The sequence below is a fragment of the Bos taurus genome, chromosome X (assembly GCF_002263795.3).
Source record: "Bos taurus isolate L1 Dominette 01449 registration number 42190680 breed Hereford chromosome X, ARS-UCD2.0, whole genome shotgun sequence".
NCBI lineage: Eukaryota > Metazoa > Chordata > Mammalia > Artiodactyla > Bovidae > Bos > Bos taurus.
Window position 1 is genome coordinate 130620457 of NC_037357.1, and position 22815 is coordinate 130643271.

The window sequence follows — 22815 nt, forward strand, 5'->3', positions numbered from 1 at the left end:
AGTCTCCCCAGGGTGCAACAAAGGTGACAGCCAGCCTTCAGTCCAAGTTTGGCTACTTGAAGCTATAGGACTGGGGTCCCCATTTTCTTCCTAGTTGCCAGCCAGGGGCTGTTCTCAGCTCCTAGAGGCTGCCCAGAGTTCATTGCCACATGACCCTCTCCCAACATGGCAACTGACTTCTTCAAGACTGGCAAGGGAGAGACTCTTACTTCAGTCCCCTCATACAAGGTCTTATGTAATATAATCAAGAGAGTGTCACCCCCATATAGCCAGAAAAGATGAAAACCCTAATTTGAAAAGATACATGCACCCTTGTGTTCATAACAGCACTATTTACAACAGCCAAGACATGGAAACAACCTAAATGCCCATCGGCAGAGGAATGGACAAAGAAGAGGTGGTCCATATGTGTGATGGAATACTACTCAGCCTTAAAAAAGAACAGAGTACTGCCATTTGCTGCAACATAGATGGACCTAGAGATAATCACACTCGGTGAAGGAAGTCAGACAGAGAAAGACAAATGTCACATGATGTCACTAATAGGTAGAGTCTAAAAATAGTACGTGATGCTGCCCTCCTGTATCAAGCCATGGGGTCTAGGTCCTCTCCCTTCCATCTGGGGGGACGGTGAGGCTTAGCAAATCAAGTCATAAAAGGCAATACAGCCTCTGTCCAGTCCTCTCAAGACACTCACCATGAGAAAGCAGGAACCAGTCTGTGAGGCAGCCCAGCTGCCACATGGAAGGTTCAAGCGTAGAAGTTCTGGCTACAGCCACAGCTGTAGCCATCCATGTACCCGTGGATGCTAGCCTGCAACAGATGACGGTGAGTTGGCCAACAACTGTGGCCCTCGGCCTTCAAGACATCCCAGGAGACACCACATGGAGCAGAAACAAGCTGTCCCCACTGAGCCCTGTCCAAATTGCAAGTTCAAAACGAATGTTGTCACTGTCGTGAGCCAATAAGTTTGGGGTGATTTGCTGTGCATCAATAAAGAACTGGAACAGAAAATAAATAAAAATAGTACAAATAGACTTATTTTAAAAATGAAACAGAATCACAGACATAGAGAACAAATTTACGGTTACCAAAGGGGAAGGGGTAGGGCGAGGGATAAAATACAAGGTTGGGATTAACAGATACATGAAAAGTGAAAGTGTTAGCCACTTAGTGGTGTCCAACTCTTTGCAACCCCATGGACTGTACATACTGCTATATGTAAAATAGATAAACAGTAAAGATTTACTATACAGCATGGGAAGTATATTCAATATCTTATAAAAATGGAAAGTTGAAAATAATTGGAAATATTTCCAATGGAAAATATTTGAAAACTGGAATATAATTTTCAATTATATAATTGAAATAGAAAATAATTGAAAAAAGAATATAGATATATACATATATATGTATAACTGAATCACTTTGCTGTACACTTGAAACTAACACAATATTGCAAATCAATTATAGTTCAATTTTAAAAAAGAGAGTGCCATCCCATCAGTTTTGCCATATTCTACTGGATGGAAGCAGGTCACAGGTTTCCCTGCCACTTAAGGTGAGAGGATTAAATAAGAATGTAACTCACGAGGGGTTACCTGAGGGTATGTCCACCACAGCCGTCTACAGATCACCATATTTTAATTGGTTGAGTCTTTCAATAGTGAACTACCAATCACTGTATATATCTGTGTGTGTGTGTGAGAGAGAGAGAGAGAGAGAGAGAGAGAGAGATTTGGCAGCAAGAAGCATACATCCATTTGCAAGGAATAGACTAAAAGAATCGGAGAGAAGTTGGATAATTTGATGCTCATGTAACATCAGGCATAAATAAGCCAATCTATGAATTAGTCCTGCCAAACTGCCATGTCACGATTTTCAAATACTACCTAAAAAAGAAATGTTACTTTTGAGTTCCACCTTCTATAATGCTGACACCTCCAAAAAAAAAAAAAAAAAAACTGGTGTGCTTTCTTCTGCAATTATTTTCTGATGAATATGGATTTCAACATAACTGCCCTTGAAATGAGGGACTTAAGAATGTGAAAGCTATTGACCATATTAATAGTGATTCCCAATAAAGATGTACTTATCCTCCAAAACTCCCTGAAATATAATCCTGGCAGTGGCACCCCACTCCAGTACTCTTGCCTGGAAAATCCCAAGGACAGAGGAGCCTGATAGGCTACAGTCCATGGGGTCACTAAGAGTCAGCCATGACTGAGCGACTTCACTTTCACTTTTCACTTTCATGCACTGGAGGAGGAAATGGCAACCCAGTCCAGTGTTCTTGCCTGGAGAATCCCAGGGACGGGGGAGCCTGGTGGGCTGCTGTCTACGGGGTCGCACAGAGTCAGACATGACTGAAGAGACTTAGCAGCAGCAGCAGCAGCTGAGGAAATTGCTTAATAAACCTCTTTTAGTCTCAGCTAATAGATTATGGGTTAGTTGAGGGGGACTTTTTAAAAAAGCCCAGTTCCCTACCTGAATCGACTTCAGAACTTCCCCAAGGGCCTGGCCTGCTATTTATTCACAGCAGGATGGATTTGCTCATGGAATCATCTTCCTTCAGGAGAAGCCCCAGGCTGGCAGAACAACATGGGGAGAGCCTGTTTGTACACATAGGAAAGATACCTCATAATTTCAAGAACTTTGGGGATGTGCTCATGTATATTAAATACACAGTAAGTGGAGGAGAAACATGACCCTCCAAAGGGGAGTGAGCCATCAATAATGGAGCACAGCTAAAAACATTGGATGGATAGTCATGCAACATAAGTCATTGGGTCAATAACACTGCCTTCTGAATTTTAAAGATGTTTAATGGAGGGAGAGGATATGGTCCAGGAGTGGAGGGCCTGAAGTGGAAATCGGTAGAGATTATTTTAGGGGGAGTCCATTTGTGCCCAAATAACATTGATTGGAAGAATGCTAACTCAGCCTTCAGCAGAGAGAAGATTAATCTATTTATAGAATAGCTATGCATTGCCAATGCTTGGTTTCCACACATTACCCCAAAACCACTGGCCTTATTCAAAAGCCATTTGGTAGAAGGGAACCAAAGTCTCTCAAAGTGGTTTAAGAGTAAGTGAAGAATTTATTAGAAACAAATGTTCAAGTATTTCCTGGAACACAGAGGGATGCACACAAAAGTTAGAACTAGAATAGCAGCAGAATCCGGGGAGATTCCCTCTGTCCTTTTCCTTTCCTCTCTCTGTTCCTGTTCCTTCCTTCTTTGTCCCTATAGCTAATTTTCTCTTTCTGCTTGTACAGTGCCCAAATGTGGCCATCCCAGTCACAAACACTGACAAGAATCACTTGGTCCCCATTCGACCTTCCTGTGTGGGAGTCTGATTGGCCCAGATGATAATACCTCCCCCTCCCTACAGTCAAATAGTGTGCAATTCTTCAACACTGTCACAGCACTTTGATAAAATTATAAACTTCATGTTCTACAGTGTGAAGTGAAAAGTGCTAAAAAAAAAAAAAAACCCATTGTATTTACTGCATGGGTGTGACTCTTCTAGAACTGCTTTGAAGAAAGATACTAAGAAAATATTCTAAGATACAATGGGGTGTTTCAGTTATAGCTTGCTGCCTAATAAAAAACTGCAAAATTTAGTGTCATAAAACAATGATTATTTATTATTTCTCATGATTCTGTGGGTAGACTGGTCTTAGCTGGGTGCTTTTCTGCTCTATGAGACATTAGCTGAGGTCACAAATTCAACTGCACTGAACTGCTGGCTGGGCTAGGCTGGAAGGTCCAAGAAGGCTTTCCTCACCTGTCAGACACCTTGGCTCTCCTCCGGGTGGCTTCTCCATATCATTAGCTTGGGCTTCCTCACAGCATGGAGTCTCTACATAGTCTCTTTCATGGCAGCTGGTTTCCAGAGGGAAAATGACAGTTGATAGGCCTCTTCAACTCTGGGCACAGCAGCACCTCTTGCCCCAGGGAAGTCCAGTCTCCATTCGAGTTGCGAGGGGGAGTCACGGCAGGAGAATCGGGCCTCAAGATGCATTGAAGGGGGAATCTCGAGTTGCGAGTCCCTTCTGGTGGTCAAAGCAATTCAGGACATCAGCCCAGGTTTCAGGGGGAGAGACCCCCAACTCTTGACAGATGAAGAGCATGTGCATCCATGGAGAGAAGGAACTCAGGGCAGATAACTCAGGAGCCCACCAGAGAGGGATCAGCATCTTAGTGCTTGGAATTATAAGGAAGGGGATATTATTTCTTCTTCTTTCTGTTTTTCTGTACTTTTAAATTCTCCAACGAGCACTGTGTTAATAATAATACTATCAGTAGTAGTTTTTCTGATGAGCTTAAGTTCGTAATAATAATTTATTAAGTGATGCCACAGTGAATGTCTGGAATTAATAGATCAAGGGGAAGATGTTTCCATGCATTTGAAAACATGACCCTTGCTGGGAAACAATGTCTACAAGAAATTCTTGGCTTTGCCTCTCTCCAGTAATAAAATCTAGCCATAATGGCAGCTGAAGCACAAGAGGAAAAATAATATTTCTTGCTGTCAACTAAAAATAAATGCCTGTCTTAACTACTGATTCCTAGTCATGTAGCTTCTCTTGTGTTTGTCTGAGGAGTACGGCCTGCACCCTTGAGAATAAATAGACTGACCCTGCCAGTGGCCGTGAGCATCTTTTATATAAGACCTTCTCTGATACAACCAATCTGACAGCCACTCTGGGGCCAGGAGGCTCTCGAATGTGATGTCTGCTGGCTGCTGCTCGGGAGAAGCACTTTCATCTTCTCTAAAATGCCTGCGTACTCATTCTTGCTGTCAGCCTGCCTCAGTACTACCGAACATTCTGGAACGCAACATCAGATGAGCTCCGTTCACCCAGGTGATTTCTATACACAGGCGACGTAGTGCCCTCTCTCACCTTCCCGGCTTTGTCTTCCACCAGCCCCCTTTCCACGGGCCCTCTGACCACATCTATCACCTCACTCTTTCTCTAGGAGATGTCCAGGCCAGGCTCCGACTATTTCAAATGACAGGACTTGCCTCCGGTCCTGGTCCAGTCCCCCGCCTCCAGGAACTTTCCGTTGATCTTCAGGTCAAGATTTTCTCCTCCATCTCCATGTTCCCCAGAGCACTCTGCTCTGCAGTTCTGCCCTCAGTGCTGGAAATGGGAAGAGGAGGAAATTCTAGATCCCTGCTCTTGGAGAGTAAGTGCTTAGTCCAGGGTAGAGAGATGTGACGTCATGTGGGGGGGGGGGTGGCGGCCATCATGGAGCTCTATCTGGGGAGCTATGAGCCCAGAAAGTGGGGCACTTAGTCCAGCCCAGGCGCCCGGGAAGTGGCCTGAAGGGAAAGAACATATTGCATAGGGGGCGCAGTGAGCCCTTTGCAGAGGCAGGAAAGCCCCTGGATTGGTTTTATGAGACCGGATTCCCCCACCACGGGCGGCTCCAGGCTAGAAGAGGATGTGTCACTGGTCGCCTCTGCGGTGGGAAGGCCCTCTGGACCGCAGAGGCTCATCTGTGTGACATTCATCCCAGCCCCGGGCTCATGCAGAAAGGGGGTGACCTACACTCCCAACTCTACCAAGGGGGAGCCCCAGGGATTGCAAACAGCCAAGATACCATGCCTTTTTCTCTCTCCTTCTCTTTCAAGTGGACAGTGGAGTTTCCCAGAAATGAACGTGGACAGACTGAACGCAGAGTGGATGATGAGCAAATCCAGGTGTCTACTGAGATGTCATTTACCAAACAGATCTAATGTACAACCTGGCCACTCTTCTCGTGACACATTTCTGTGTTTAGGAACATAGAGCTGGGTTTTTCCCCAAATAAAAACATCACATTTAACAGGCAAGGAGCTTATTGTTATATTGACATACATTAATATTTTAAATTTTCTTGGGTTTAATTTCTACTGCGGTCAATTTGGAGAGATTTGGCCCACATAAAGGAAGTTTCTTTGAGGTCCTTGATAAATTCTAAGAGTACGAAGTGGGGCTGAGACCAAAACTTGGGGAATTGTAGGTATGGTCCGCCCTGGAGCCAGATTCTTTGGCTCCAATCCTTGCTCCTCTAATGACTAAGCTCTGTGACCTTGGATTAGATTCTGAACTTCTCTGTGCCCATTTCCTCCATCTATACAGTTGAAATAACAGTAATAATGCCACTGCAAGGATTAAAGCGTTAATCAGGGAAAGCGCTTCTGAAAGGTGCCTGATGCCTGGTTAGTGTTCAGAAAGCATTAGAAAACATTAGGGCTTCTCAGGTGGCACTAGTAGTAAAGAACCCACCTGCCAATGCAGGAGACATAAGAGACATGGGTTCAGTCCCTGGGTTGGGAAGATCCCTTGGAGGAGGGCATGGCAACCCATTCTAGCATTCTTGCCTGGAGAATTTCATGGACAGAGGAGACTGTCAGGCTCCAGTTCATGGGGTTGCAAAGAGTTGGACACGACGGAAGTGATTTAGCAAGAAAACATTAACCTACACTCACAGAAGCACTCTTGGGCTCTGGGTGCTGCGCTAGCCTCTAGTGACATAGAGATGACAAATTCAGGATCAGCATCCTCAAGGGACCCACAGCAGGCAGAAAGAGCCCAGTGAAACAGATCATGTGTATGTGGACTTGGCCAGGACCTTCATGAAAAGAATTTAAACATCTTGCTCCAGCGAGATGCTGCTGAGACAAACCCATCATTGAGTCTGGAACGTTCTGAACTGACATATTTTTCAAGAATGTTTATAAAGCTGAGATTTCATAAAAGAAGGGCTGCTTGGGAGTCTGGTTACTGGAGACACTCCTTCACTGACTTGCCTTAGCAACTTGTTTAATAAACAGCAAACATCTGGTGTGTTCTCAACACTCTGCTCAGAACAGAGGGACATCAAGATGGTTCATATACACCTCTTGCCTTGCAGGGACTTCCAGAACTGAGAGGAACACAACCTGACTGTTATGATGCACCACGGAAAGTACATGAAAAGAGGCAGTGGAGACACCTGACCTCTCTGACCTCGGTCCTTCACCTATCGGATGAGTATAGCACTGCATAACCGAAGATTCTTCCTGATGTAAAACCCCAGTCCGCCATTCACCTGTTATCCATCCTCTCGGAAACCATGTTTCAAGTTTGAGGGCCATGTGTCATCATCATTAAGCTTGGGGGAACTGTGTTATGTGAGCAATAATATTCCCAGCTTATCAGTGGAGCCACTAGGACCTGGGCAGTTTTGTATGTTGCCATGGTGACTCCACGTGTTTCTTCCTTTGTCTATTTCCCCCCTTGTATTTTTATGTGACAAAAATCACAGAGAGGCACTACTCCATCTAACATGATGTTATTGCCTTCCTTATTTAGTTCATTTCCTCGGATAACCACAAACACTAAGTTTTTTTCTCTTAACATAACTTAAAATATAAAGGTTAGACAATCAGGCATAAGACTATTCGATTTTAGAATTTGGATTTTACATCCTGTAGCTTACAATGGCACTATTGGAAATGTCTCAACTTGGCTAATATTCACAGGACACAAGAACTTGATTTTACTTCTGCCCTGGATGCAGAAAAACACCCAAGCTATCACTTATACTTGTATAGAGAACACTGATTCTAGTCACTTGAGTATTGAATTTCCAGCTTAAATGTCTGTACACTTGCAGGAAGCATTTTGCTAATGTAATGTTTTGGTACATAGCCAAGGCTAAAAGAAATTTAGGACAATCAAATGGAAGAGAGACTCAGTACAGGATTTTAGGCTTCCATTTTTTTTAATGAAACAAAATCTATAAATTTGGAGAGACCTGATGGGACCTAGTCTTAGCCACTAGATCATTACTGACTCGATTCCATGACCTGTGCAAGGCTTTTGACCTTTTTAAAATTTCTATTTCTCCATCACTAGGTAGTCAACTATTTCTGCTTTATTGACTATGCAAAAGCCTTTGCCTGTGTGGATCACAATAAACTGTGGAAAATTCTGGAAGAGATGGGAATACCAGACCACCTGACCTGCCTCTTGAGAAATCTGTATGCAGGTCAGGAAGCAACAGTTAGAACTGGACATGAAACAACAGACTGGTTCTAAATAGGAAAAGGAGTACGTCAAGGCTGTATATTGTCACCCTGCTTATTTAACTTATATGCAGAGTACATCATGAGAAATGCTGGACTGGAAGAAACAGAAGCTGGAATCAAGATTGCCGGGAGAAATATCAATAACCTCAGATATGCAGATGACACCACCCTTATGGCAGAAAGTGAAGAGGAACTAAAAAGCCTCTTGATGAAAGTGAAAGTGGAGAGTGAAAAAGTTGGCTTAAAGCTCAACATTCAGAAAATGAAGATCATGGCATCTGGTCCCATCACTTCATGGGAAATAGATGGGGAAACAGTGGAAACAGTGTCAGACTTTATATTTGGGGGCTCCAAAATCACTGCAGATGGTGACTGCAGCCATGAAATTAAAAGATGCTTACTCCATGGAAGGAAAGTTATGACCAACCTAGATAGCATATTCAAAAGCAGAGACATTACTTTGCCAACAAAGGTCCATGTAGTCAAGGCTATGGTTTTTCCAGTGGTCATGTATGGATGTGAGAGTTGGACTGTGAAGAAGGTTGAGTGCCAAAGAATTGATGCTTTTGAACTGTGGTGTTGGAGAAGACTCTTGAGAGTCCCTTGGACTGCAAGGAGATCCAACCACTCCATTCTGGGATTTCTTTGGAAGGAATGATGCTAAAGCTGAAACTCCAGTACTTTGGCCACCTCATGTGAAGAGTTGACTCATTGGAAAAGACCCTGATGCTGGGAGGGATTGAGGGCAGGAGGAGAAGGGGACGACAGAGGATGAGATGGCTGGATGGCATCACTGACTCGATGGACGTGAGTCTGAGTGAACTCTGGGAGTTGGTGATGGACAGGGAGGCCTGGCGTGCTGCGATTCATGGGGTCACAAAGAGTCGGACACAACTGAGCGACTGAAATGAACTGAACTGAAGTAGTCAACATTGCACTTGATCACCAATGGCCTACTCTTTTTTAAGTAGTAGAAGATTCTCAGGATAAAGTCTTCAAGTTGGGAGTACTTAGTTTTTGCAAGTATCATTGGATTCCCACCTAATATATATAAGAATTGTGGAATGATGAGCTTCACTTTACCAAATTTCTTGAATTCTAAGGTCTGTCAATTTCACCTCTTGCCAAAGTGACTGCTTATTCCCCTTGTTCTCACAAATTGCTTTTAATCAGCAGTCCACCATGTGCAAGGGCCTGAGCAGTCTGACAATCCATCTTCTTGGAATTATGCATAAAACAATAGCAACGAGGCCTGAGTCACAGCCAAGACCCAGTCAGCTTAGAGGATACACAGGCTATTTTACTATAATGAGTGGAATCTTGGGGTCAGAGAGCGTCCACAAGTAGATAAACAAAATGACCAGCCTTACCACGTCTCTATCAGTAAATCATTGGTGTCATTCTGTCCATCTTTTCTGACTCAAGAGCATGGTTTCATGCAGTCAGACTCACAAGACTGTCTCTATCAGCTCAGGCTAGCAGAACTTTTCAACTTTTCCTTGGATGACTCGTTTACAAGATACAAACTCTGAACTTTAGCTAACAACTGCTTTCTCCCCGCCTCACCACAAAGCTCATGTCAAGAGCCTACCTTCCTTCCTAGGAAAGCAAACTTGACACCAATGCAGGATACATACTTAGGAAGGGAGCTTCCTGGCTGGATAAGAAGACTGAAAATAAGGATGCTGAGGAATTTGCTAGCAGGGAGGTAGGTGGACAGACCCACGGTTCCCAAACATCAATGTGTGCCAGAATCCCTTGAGGTGTTTGGTAAAAATACAGTTTCCTGAACCCTACTCAGAAATTCAGATTCGGAAGATCTGGGGTACAGTCAGGAAATGGCAACTTAAAGTCACACTCCAGGGGGTTTCTGATGGGAGAGGGCTGAGGACACCTGTGGGAATGGAGGTTAATGTGGTAAAACTGATTACAGAGTACACAGAGCAAGCAACAAAATCAGAGAGTGCATGGGTCAGGCTTTGGAAGGGGACAAGAAGCCCTTGTTCTGACTGGAGAGGTATTTGTACAAAAGCCAGGATAATTTCCTTGCTGAAAAGAAAAACGTCAAAGGCAGAATAAAAAGCACATAAATATGGCATATTTGAATGTCTTGTAATCTCATGTAACAAGAAAATTCTGGCAACAAAGATAGCTACTAGATTCACTCCCAGATTTGAAATGACACCAAAAAGGGTCTGCATGCCATCTGAGAGACAGCGTTTAAAACACACACACACAAGTATCTCAAAGGAACAGAGTTTTTGCGAGTCTTTAATACATGAATGGCACAAAAAGATAAACCTGAATGGAGAGTTTGATCCCTTTGATATGGGACACGTGAAATTTAACACAGTTACTTTGAGTCAGCAGATTCTTAGCTCAAAAATCATTCTGAAACAGTATATGTCCCTTTGGGGACCCCTTACCCATCTCCCAGCATCTCTGACCTCCATCTTATAAATCTCAGTCCCTCTAGGACCCACCCAGCTTCCACCTCAGGAGCAGAGCCTCCATCACAGATGTCCCCTTATTCCTCCTACCTTCACCTCAGCCAAGTTCTCATCCCCTGAGAACCACTCAATTGGAGAGCTGTCAGGCAAAGGGAATTTAATAAACATCCCTCCACACCATGCACTAACCCTCTCCAAAATGGGAAAAGCAAGAAATTTGTTAACCCAAAGAAATGGCCCTTAATGATCACTACATTTGAATGAAGGAGGCCTTTTCTCCCAGACTCTCAGACTGTCGGCCTAGATGACATTTGCGCTGTCTGGCCAGAAAAGGCTAGTTCAAGCTAAAAGTCACCATCACTTATTGCTACTCTGCACCAGGCATAATTCTAAACCCTTTAGTGGACTAACTCATGTAATCCTCACAACAGTTCTAAGAGATGAGCACTGTTATTGTCCTGGATTTACAGATGAGGAGGAGGAGGTATAGCAGGGTTCAGTGGCCTGCCTTACTAAGGTTAGCATGCCTCCAAAAGGGTAGAATTGCATCTCTTAGCCCCACCTTCTACTGTCATCAAAATTGGAAGTAGCCCTGGACTCTACTAAATCAGCTGTGGCTGCATTCTTTTCCTGTGTCAGTGAGAATTATGGATTCCCAGTTTCTCTAGACAGCACTGATTATTTCCCTGAAATATAAAAAGAGTGTGTGTGTGTGAGTCACTCAGTCATGTCTGATTCTTTGCGACCCCATGGACTGTAGCCTGCCAGGCTCCTCTGTCCATGGCATTCTCCAGGCAATACCGGAGTGGGAAATATAAAAAGAATCCCTTTGATATTCTACCACCCATCTGCCCAACCTCATTTCTACCACCCGCCCCCACACCGTCATCCCCAAAAGACTCCTGGATTGCTCCTGTTCTGTCTGGGTCACCCCAGTTCTTAGCCTCAAAGTAAAGGTTCTGGAAACTGCTCTGCCCAGTCTCAAGCGAAGCTCCAGTTATGTTTCTCAGGCTTAAAAGAAAATCTCGGGCCTAATGGTAATTATGCATTATTAACTGGATCCCTCTTGGTATCTTCAGCCAAGCTCAGCCTTCCCTCCCTCTTTCTCACTGAGCATGGCCATGCCCAGGAGGCTTTACTAAGGGAAACCCATTTCTAAGCATCAGGCCAGAAGGCAGCAGGATGGAGACGCAGCAACACTGATGAACATGGCCTATGTGAGGAGCCTGCTAGCCACCAGGAGGACAGAAGGCTTCCACGAGTCATGGACTTCCAGTCTTCAATTTGGCTAAAGCTGGTCCAGATGACCAAGGAATGAACAATCATGGTAGACGGATGCCAGCAAGGCTGGTTAAGGAGCTCAGTGCAATCATTCAAGACTTAGTCTGAGCCTAGAGGGATGAGCCTAGATGGCGTGAGAGGTAGGAGGGAGGCTCAGGAGGGAGGGGACATATACATACCTATGACTGATCCATGTTTATATATGGCAGAAACCAACACAATAGTGTAATTATCCTTCAATTAAAAATAAATCCTTCTAACAATTAACTCACGGGGCCTCAATGAACTCATTTACCTCCAAGCTACTCCAACAATATCAATTACGATTCTCATTTTCAGATAAAGTCAATAAAAGAAGGAATACTACTCTGTGATGGTGCTCTGAGTCCCCTTCTCTGTCAGCCCCCACTTCTGTTCACGTAATTTTTAAAATTCAAGGAAGCGTACACTTGTAGAAGAAATCAGAAATCATCTGGTCCAACATTTGCCCTTTCAGAAGAGACCCAGGGAGCTTTTCTACTTTCCAAAAAAACATACAGCTGGTTGCATGTAAGTTCTTACAGAATTCACTAAAATATTTACATTCCATTTCAGCTTTTCTCACAAAACAAATGAGCATAGAAGACAAGTGAAAATATGAGATATTGGAAATAATTTGCTACTTGCACATTTCCAGAGTACTAAACGTGAAAAATAATACAGATATGTTTTTTTTTTTTTTTTTTTCCCACTGAAAATGCAGAGCCTTATTTCCATTGGGGGCAATGGGCAATGTATGCATAAGGACCCCAGGTTGGGCAGGAGGAACCCCTCTGGCTGGATGAATGATTTGAGCTGATGAGCAGTGGTTTGAGAGGCAGGAAAAGGTGGGATCAAGAAGGGTCCCGAAATCTAGAGACAAAAGCCTAGTCTTCATTGCAATGACTAAAATGGAGCTCTTGAATGTTGCTGAGGAAGGAAGTGGGAATGGTGGTTAGTGTTTAGATAGGGAGAGGATTAAAAAAAAAAAGTATGTCACACAGAGTAAACACAGGGAGGTATTATTCCTACTACATAGAGGCTAGTTAATTAAATGTCTCCCTCCATGGAACCTACATCCAGAAAACCACAAGCACTAGGTGATGATGAAGCATTATCACTATTGCTGGGAATCATTAAAAGTAATAACATATGCCAAGGGATGGAGAGTAAACGTTATAAGGAGCTGACCTGCTGCTTTTAAGGAGGCACCAGTAAAGAGAATCATAAATCCTTATAATTCTATTCCAGAAACAGAAGTAGAGAACTCACAGTGGTAACTAGTCCTCATTTCTTATTTTTCTGGCTATGGATCATTGAACTCTCATTTTATCAACAGTTCTCCATTGTGTGGCTCTTAGTAGATTTCTCAAGGGGAAAGGCAAAGGGTGTCAGATAACTCCCTCTCCCAAGTCTTCTGAGACTGGCACTTGAGCACATGACCTAGGCTCAGCCAATCAGAAAGTCCCAGTTAGGTCTTCAGGGAGGCAGGCATTAGATTATTCTTGAGGGTAGCAGTGAAGTCAGGAGCCTAAAGGTGCCGGGAGGTCTAGGTATACTAGGTGTCAGCAGTAAGGCCCTAACGCGAATACAGCTTGCCCTTGGTCTTGGCCATCAGGCTCACTGTTAGTGGTTGTTTATTTTCTGTACCTGATCTCTCATTTTCTGGTCATTATAATGAACGACCCATGTCCTTCTAATCAATTCCTTTTTTCTTGAGTTATCCAGCAAGGAGAACAAACCGGTCAATCCTAAAGGAAATCAACCCTGAACGTTCACTGGAAGGATGGATGCTGAAGCTGAAGCTCCAGTACGTTGGCCACCTTATTCGAAGAACTGACTCATTGGGAAAGACCCTGATGCTGGGAAAGATTGAAGGCAAAAGGAGAAGAGGGTGGCAGAGGATGAGATGATTAGATGCCATCACCGATTCAATGGACATTGAGTTTGAGCAAACTCTGAGAGAGAGTGAAAGACAGGGAAGCCTGGCATGCTGCAGTCCATGGGGTCACAAAAAGTCAGACACAACTTAGCGACCGAACAACATCAATCCAGAGTTGGATGTGATATTTTATAGATGACACTTCTGATGTCCTGTGTCATTGCAGGAAGACCATCCAATGGACATTTATTTTTTTTTTCCAATGGACATTTAGAATGGCTTGAATCCTGAGGAATAAATAATTCAGGGCAAAGGCTTGCCTGAGTATTTGTAATACTAGTCACAAGACATTATTCTAACATGCCAAATAAGCACATTCATGATAGGTTTCCAAATAGCGATCTTTAGCATTTATCTTTTCTCTACATTCCTGAAATCATCAAGCCCCATCTTTACAGTCAAAGTTCAGTGTGTCTGTGAAGAGCTTCCCATAATTTAAAATGGGGATAAAGTCAGGTAGAATCATAGCACTCAGTTTGCCGCCAAGTGCTAGAAATACAGAATGTCACACACAAGGGCAGAGGCTGTATTCTAAACTATTCCAGTGACACGTCCGCTCACAAAAGTGCCTTATCTTCCTATATATTTGCATTGGCTTTCATGCCAACATGAAAAATGCAACAGATCACTAGATTTTAAAATATACCCCAGTTAATCCAGGTTTTTTTTAATCTCTAAGCATTTGCACAACTAAATAATGACATCAAAATACCACATTTATATTAGCAAAGGACAAAACAGCTAGAATCAATGTAAATAGCCACTGGGAGGGAACTAATGAAAAAATGCTACCTCCATATGATGAAATACTGTACAACCATGAAATAAAGCAAATACACGTGTAATTATAACATGAGAACCCCCAAGGCTTGTCATTAGATTAAATAAAAGTGCAGATTTGCAGTGTGATCCTATTTATTTGAAAACAAAGAAATGTCAGTTGGTATGTTTCCATTCACAAGGCGGTCAAAGAGAAAACCAGCTGATTTCAATCCACTGATGTCATTTATAGATAATAGATGCTGGGAGGGATTGGGGTCAGAAGTAGAAGGGGATGACAGAGGATGAGATGGCTGGATGGCATCACCAACTCAATGGACATGAGTTTGAGTGAACTCCGGGAGTTGGTGATGGACAGGGAGGCCTGGCGTGCTGCGATTCATGGGGTCTCAAAGAGTCAGACACAACTGAGTGACTGAACTGAACTGAACTGAGAGTAAAAAAAAAAAAAAAACAACCTGAACACTTATCTAAGGTGTTGTTAATATCCCTCTAAGGAATGGGACTAAGAGAGGGTGAACTGTCATTTCTTCATTCTAAATCCATATTATTTTTAGAAATAAATTTAAAAAAAGATCCCAAATGCCATGATTGTACTAAATAGAAAACACTGATTTGAAGCTGTGGACTCTTCAGGAAATTCTTTCAAATGAGTAGTTATTACTCATAACTAGTGTGCTGAATGGATTATGCTTATTTAGAGCAATACTGATTTGAAGTACACTGTAATTCTGATTTTATGGGACTAAGCTAAAAACTCCTGGTTTTTATGATGTTTTAAGATTATCCCATACCAAAGGGAAAAGGTGGGAAGAGGAATTAGGAATTTGGGATTAATAGAGACACACTATTATATATAAAATAGATAACCAACAAGGATCTACTGTATAGTGCCGGGAACTCTACTCAATAGTCTGTAATAATCTACATGGGAAATGAATCTGAAAAGGGTGGATATGTGTATATGTATAACTGAATCACTTTGCTGTACACCTGAAACTAATGCAACATTATAAATCAACTCTAATATAAAAATTTTTTTAATTATCCCAGTAATTGCTATGGTGAATGCTAATGGCCAAAGATTCTCTCTGTGTCCCAGGTCCTTTTGTGTTCATGCACTCATATAGATTCAAAGTTCAAGTGTGTTGATGAATTCTGACTCACTTGAAATTTGAACAGAAAACACTGGTGATTCAGAGTTCAATAGCAAACACTGATTAAGTCTAAATGATTAATAATTAAGTATTTTAAATCATAAAGAGGACAGCAATGTCTATGAATAAAACACTGTAAAAAAAAAAAAAAAAGAACATTTCTGGGATGGCCTTAGGTAAATACAGAAAAATCTTCTTAACTAGAATGTTACTGGAGGCCAACTGTAGTTGATGGCTACTTAGCAAGGAATGAGGAGTATGATCACATAACTGTGGCAATCACTCCATTTTAGCACAATGACTTCAGATAACACAACCCCTTCATTGCAATATGGGGGCTGCATGCCTTTACTTAAATCAAGATGCCTACAGTGCTCTGTTCTCCCCCTAAGGCCATCTTTGTGACATCACAGATCCTGGGTATTGTTTCTGAAGTGCATGGATCTTGATCATAAACCTAGACTAGGCCCAAGAACCTAGACTAGGCTCATAAACTTAGACAGATCATAAGCCTAGACTAGGCCCAAGAAGACATTCCTCTCATAGGAGACTAAAGAATGAGAAATTACAAAATGCCATGTCACCTAGGAAAAGTCATCATGGTTTGAGGCAGTGGTGCTTCAAATACTCTATGGCTATTTGTCCATGTCTATGGATATTTGTTCATGCCTCCTGTATTTAAATTCAAACCATGTGGTCACCATATCCAAAATGGTTCCCAAGGGAAACCTTCAAGGCACTGGATCCAGGCTCAAAGTCCCTACTTCACAAAGAGACTCCAGAAACTCTGACCCTCTTCAAGAGTCTGATTTTCAATAGTGGTGGCCAGACGGCAAACCGTTCAAGTCCATCATGGTCCCATGGATCGGAACCAAAGTTCAGGACATTGGGACAATTTCAAAGTTTCTTTAGCAGTCTGATTTCACATAAAGTCATCCTGGGAGCCCCCTCCTGTCAGTGAGTCTTCCAATCCTTCCATGGCTGCCCTACCTACATTCTGTGCCAAGAGATGTTATCAAAATGTACCATGTCCCTCTGAGTTGGTACAGCAGTCTCACTCTGGGGGGGTGGGGGGGGACTGTCCCTCTTGGACATTACTTGGAAGAATTCTCAACCATGACAAAGCTGAAGTGGTGAGTGAACGTGGCAATGACATGCTAGGTAGTCTGGGAGCATGGCTTTGGCCTTGGCACCTGCATTACAGGGCCCATATGAGCCCAGTGCCATAATTTTAAAATAGCGTGGGGAATGTGTGGGTATGAGCAGGGAGAGGATGGTGGGAGAAAGAGATTACAGCTCTAGGAAGAGGCACCTTTTCCTGTTCAAATGGGATGACTAGGAGGAATTGTGAGGCCAAGATACGTAAATATTGATTGAAAAAAATCAGTACAAATAGCTTTCCTTTTTCAAAACTATTGTTCCACCACCTTTGTGTATAGCCAATTGCAAGCTCAAAGAAACCCCTAGAGTCACAAATCGGTTCTAATTGCTCTATAATTGGTTGCTCGGATCAACAAAGAGGAAATTGGGAGATTTAATTTTCTGCAGGAAACCTAATAGCATAAGAGAAAAAGAGCGGAGGTGGGGAGCAGAGAGAGGAACACAATGGCGTGGATGCATTGACCCCTCAGCATCAAACAATCATGCAAACAAAGGCCCTTGGAGCTGGTCTGGCTCTGGCAAACAGCCATCACTGTCTTTGAAACCCTCAGTGATATTGTTGAAATCATCTTCAAAAACAGGAAACTGTGTGATTTTGATTTTCTGGCAACCTCCCCCTTTCTTGTGAACTGGCAACCTGATGTGAGCTACCAGCTCTGATTCACACTAAAGGAGGGAGGTAAAAACAAAAATATTTCCTGTTCACTTAAATCGCCATGTTTTCAGAAACAGCGCTAAAGCTAAATCACTGCTGTTCATTATTGTGCCCAAGAAACATTCTTGAAATGAGGCCCGGACAGAGGCCAGACATGCCTTTGGCTTGAGTTTCCATCTGTTGCTAGAAAGGGGAGGAAAACCCACCCTGATGAGAATGGAAATTCAGTGGGTGATGAGAGCTGTAGTAGGCAATCAGTCATTCCAGGAGGCATTTCTGCTTGGTCGGAACAAGACAGAAAATAGGTATAGAAATAGAATGGAATGTCTGTTTCTTACATCGAGGAAGCTGACCTAGAAAGGGGATTGACAAACGTCCTCTAAAGGGCCTGATGGTAAACATTTTCAGTTTTGCTGGCCAGACAGCTTGTCACAAGTATTCCACTCTGTCCTATATCACAAAAGCAGCCACAGACAATACATAAACAAGTGGGCAGAGTCAGTTCAGTTCAGTCGCTCAGTCGTGTCCGACTCTTTGTGACCTCATGGACCACAGCATGCCAGGCTTCCCTGTCCATCACCAACTCCTGGAGTTCACTCAAACTCATGTCCATTGAGTCGGTGATGCCATCCAACCATCTCATCCTCTGTCGTCCCCTTCTCCTCCTGCCCTCTATCCCTCCCAGCATCAGGGTCTTTTCCAATGAGTTAGTTCTTCGCATCAGGTGGCCAAAGTATTGGAGCTTCAGCTTCAGCATCAGTCTTTCCAATGAATATTCAGGACTGATTTTCTTTAGGATGGACTGGTTGGATCTCCTTGGGCAGAGCTGTGTTCCAATAAAACTTTATTTACAAACATAGATTCTTTCTGTTAAAGCATACTTCTGAGAAACAGAGTTAAAACACCAGTATGCTCTCTTTCTCTGTGGCACTAACTTCTTTTTCTAAACTGTCCTGGCCCTGGAGGGAGGAACTCTCTTCCCGTCTCTGTCTCCATATCTTCAATCCACTACAGTCTGACTACTCCCTACACAGCCCTTCAGAAACTACCAAGCAAAGAGCTCTGGTGACCTCTGGATGGTCAAATCTGGGAGTGGCCATCCAAGCCTCAACCCTCCCTGAGGGCTTTGAATTGACTGACCTCGCCACAACTCTTAGAACTATGTCCTCTCTAGAACTCTGGACCCAGCTGTCCGGCTTGTCCACCCACCTCCAGCTGCTGTGTCATGGTCTGTAGTGCTACTTCCTTCTCCTTCATCTCTGCCACGGTCAGCCTTAGCCATTTTCTGACTCATTCTCCCTGATACATCTATTAACCATGTCTGCTCTCATGGTATTGCCTTGAGATCTCTTAGATAACTGCACCTTCATCTACTCCCACCCCCAAGCTGAGAGTCACGAAGTCATCCTTGACTCCTCACCTTTGACCTGCCAGCTGGTATATTCCCACTTCATATATTGCCTCTCCCCTCCCCTACTCTCTGAGTCAGTCCCCTGTCATTGCATGGATATAAATGTCCTCAGCTGTGAGACGCCCTCCACTGAAGGACTCAGACAGTCATTCAGACAATCAAATGAAACTCTCTGAAAAACTGAAATCAGAAGCTAGTGAGAAAAACAACTATTTCCTTGAAAAGAGGAGAGTATTGGAATGTAAGGAGGTGACATCCCAGACCACTAGACAGCTTTCAAGGACTGTAGGCACTTGTCCCTTCATGAGCCCCTTCCTCACCAAAAAAAATATTTAAAATTATATTTTATGGCAACTACAGTCCAGGCTTTTTTTTTCCCTTCTGATTTTTAGAAGAAAATGAAGTAATTTGTGGGCCCTCAGCTCTGTGCCTAATGGAAAAAATTGCTCCTAAAAATGTTTGTCAGATGTTGATAAAAGCACAAAAGTTATTTTTAAAAATAAAACCTAATCTTGTTAGATATTTCCTGTTTTAAACTGTTTATTCTTCTTTTAAAGAAAAATGTAATGAATGTCTGCCAACAGGAAAAGAGATGTTAATATGAGTATTGAGATTATATTCATTTATATCATATAATATTTGGTGAAACTCAGATACTAATATAAGGATAAGAAAATCATTTTTATATGTTAATTTATTGATAGAAGTAAATCAGCATTCTGATGATGCTGTAAGTTATTTCTTTTTCCCAGCTTTATAACTGACAAGTTAAAATTGTATATATTAAGGAGTACAATATGATGTTTTGATATACATATGCTGAAGCTGAAACTCCAATACTTTGGCTACCTGATGCGAGGAGCTGACTCATTTGAAAAGACCCTGATGCTGGGTAAGATTGAAGGCAGGAGGAGAAGGGGACAACAGAGGATGAGATGGTTGGATGGCATCACTGACTCACAGACATGCGTTTGAGTAAACTCCGGGAGTTGGTGATGGACAGGGAGGCCTGGTGTGCTGCAGTCCATGGGGTCACAAAGAGTCGGACACGACTGAGCAACTGAACTGAACTGAATACATTATGAGATGATTGCCACATCAAGCTAATTAATATTTCCATCACCTCATTTAGTTACCATTGTGTGGTTTTGTTTCTGTCTTTGTTATTTGTGTTGAAGACAATTGAGATCAGCTCAGCAAATTTTAAGTATACAATTCAGTATTATTAACTATGGTATCATCCTATACATTACAACCTCAACACTTATTCATCCTACATAAATGAAACTGTACCCTTTGACCAACATCCTCTCCTTTCTCCTAACTCTCAACCCCTGGCAGCCACCATTTTCTTCTCTGCTTCTGTAAGTTCACCCTTTTTAGATCCTATTTATAAGTGAGATCACACAGTATTTATCTTTCTGTGTCTGGCTTATCTCACTTAACATTAGGTCCCAAGTTTCATCTATGTTGTTACAAATGGCATGATTTCCTTCTTTCTTAAGGCTGAATGACATTCATGTATTTTATATATATGTCACATTTTCTTTAGCCATTCATCCATCGATGGATATTTAGATTATTTCAATTTCTCAGCTATTGTGAATAGTGTTTCAATAAACATGGGGGTACAGATATTTCTCCCAAAGCCTGATGTCATTTCCTCTGCCAATACAGCCAGAGGTGGGATTGCTGGATCATATGTAAGGTCTATGTTTAATTTTTTGAGGAGTCTCTATACAGTTTTCATAAGGGCTTCACCAATTGATATTCCTACCAAGGGTGCTAAGGGTCCTCCAAGAAAGTAAATACTGATATGCTTTATTCATGCTTTAATAATTAAAATGGAAGCCCGCTATCACCTCTTTCAGCAACCACTAGAGAAGACATCAATGTCAAACAAAAGCTCTTTACCTTTTCCATTCTAGACATCACTTGAATCTTTGTGTCTTATTCTGATTCACTCAGTTACTTCATTGTTTCATCCAGCCAAAGCTTATTAAGCATAAACCTTACACCAGGAATTGTGTTCAGTCCAGCAATACAGCTGCAAGCACTATACCTTCTCTTTTAACTGTGACATTTAACACTGTATTAATTAACCTCTCATTATTCAGAAGTTGCCATTAGCACAGTGACTTCAATTGTCCATAATAATAAAGAGGTAGCTCTGATAATGCAAAAGTGATTTAGATTTTACCTTAAAAGGCATTTTTGGGAATTCCTGTGGGGTGCGGTGGGGGAGGTGGGAGTCCCAGGAAGAGGGATCAATGTGCCTGGCTAATGATTAGGTTTCTATGACACCTCAATTCCATTTCTTGACAGCAAGGAAGATGAAGGTTTTAGGCCTGAGTTTGTTAAACAAAGGGGTTTTTTAACCATGGGAGATCCTTCGTTCTCTACAAAGACAACTCAGATCTACTGGGGATCTGAGGCAACTTGTTGTCTTTAAAACTTGGTGTGCACACCCTTCATTAAAAGTGTGATGTGTCGAAGGAGTTGAGATTTTGTGTTTAGAATCTCTGTCTCCCAGGAGAAGCAGCTGGCCCAGCAAGGAAGGGTTGAGCACAAAATGCTCGCATTGAACGTAGGCTCCATCACTTGGTGGAGACAATCCATTCACCTACAACATCAACAATGACTCAGACGCACTTTGGGACCCACAGCTGTGTGTCTGTCTCGCCTGGGGCAGGCGAACGGCATGTACAGAGGAGTAACAGAGAAGAAATTGGTTTGATGAAGATGCCCCAGCCGGACGCAGGTTACTAGAGACAAGGGTGTCTCCATTACAGCCCTACTGACATCCGAACAGGGTGCTGTCCTGTGCACTGTAGGGTGTTCAACAGCATCCCTGGCGTCTACACACGGTGTCTGACTCTTTGCAACCCTATAGCCCGCCAGGCTCCTCTGTCCATGGGGATTCTCTAGGCAAGAACGCTGGAGTAGGTTGTCACTCCCTCCTCCAGGGGATCTTCCCAACCCAGGGATCGAACCCAGGTCTCCCATATTGCAGGCAGATTCTTTACCGTCTGAGTCACCAGGGAAGCCCGGCCTCTGTGCACTAGGTGCCCCCCATCCCAGATGTGGCACCCCCAAAAGCCTCCAGACATTGCCAACTGTCCCCTTCAGGGCAAAATCGGCCCCAGTTGGGAACCAGTGCCCCCTGATGACCTGCTAGCCTGTCCTAAAAATCAAATGACAGAAAGCGAGTGAAGGTGAAAGTATCCGGCAGCCCCTGAAGCTCCAACCCAGGGGTTCTGGGTGCTGCCGGCCTTTTTTGTCCCTGGGGCAATTTTGAATGATGGGAGGCCCAGGCGACATGCCAGCGCAGGTCATCAAAAACAGCAAGGAGGACGAAGGCAGCATGGTGCTTGGGTGTGGGGACCCTCTGCTCTGAGCAGACGTGTCCTTCTCAGGACCAGGCAGATTAACTCTGTCATTGGAAGGTAAGGCCAGGGCCTGTGTACACAGCTCTCATTCACCCACAGACAAAGGCAGCGTTTGCTTATGGCCCAAGACTGGTCTTGTCCTCCAGGCAATTCTAATCTACTGGCTACAGAGACTCCGGAAAAGCCCGTTAAGAAGGACCCCGATGGAGTTTGCACAGAGAAGCACACAGAGGAGGGGCAGCGGTGGCAGAAGGGTGTGAGGGACAGGAAGCTTTCTGATGAATGCAGGTCTTTATTCTTAAACAGCCAGAGCCTAAAACATGCTGCTGCATTCCAGTAAAAACTTGCCAAGGGGGAATGGGGCGGGGGCGGGGGGGGGGGGATAAATTAGGAGTTTGAGATTAACAGATGCACACTACTGTATATAAAATTGACAAAGACCTACTGTATAGCCCAAGAAACTATATTCAGTATCTTTTAATAACCTATAATGGGAACAAAATCA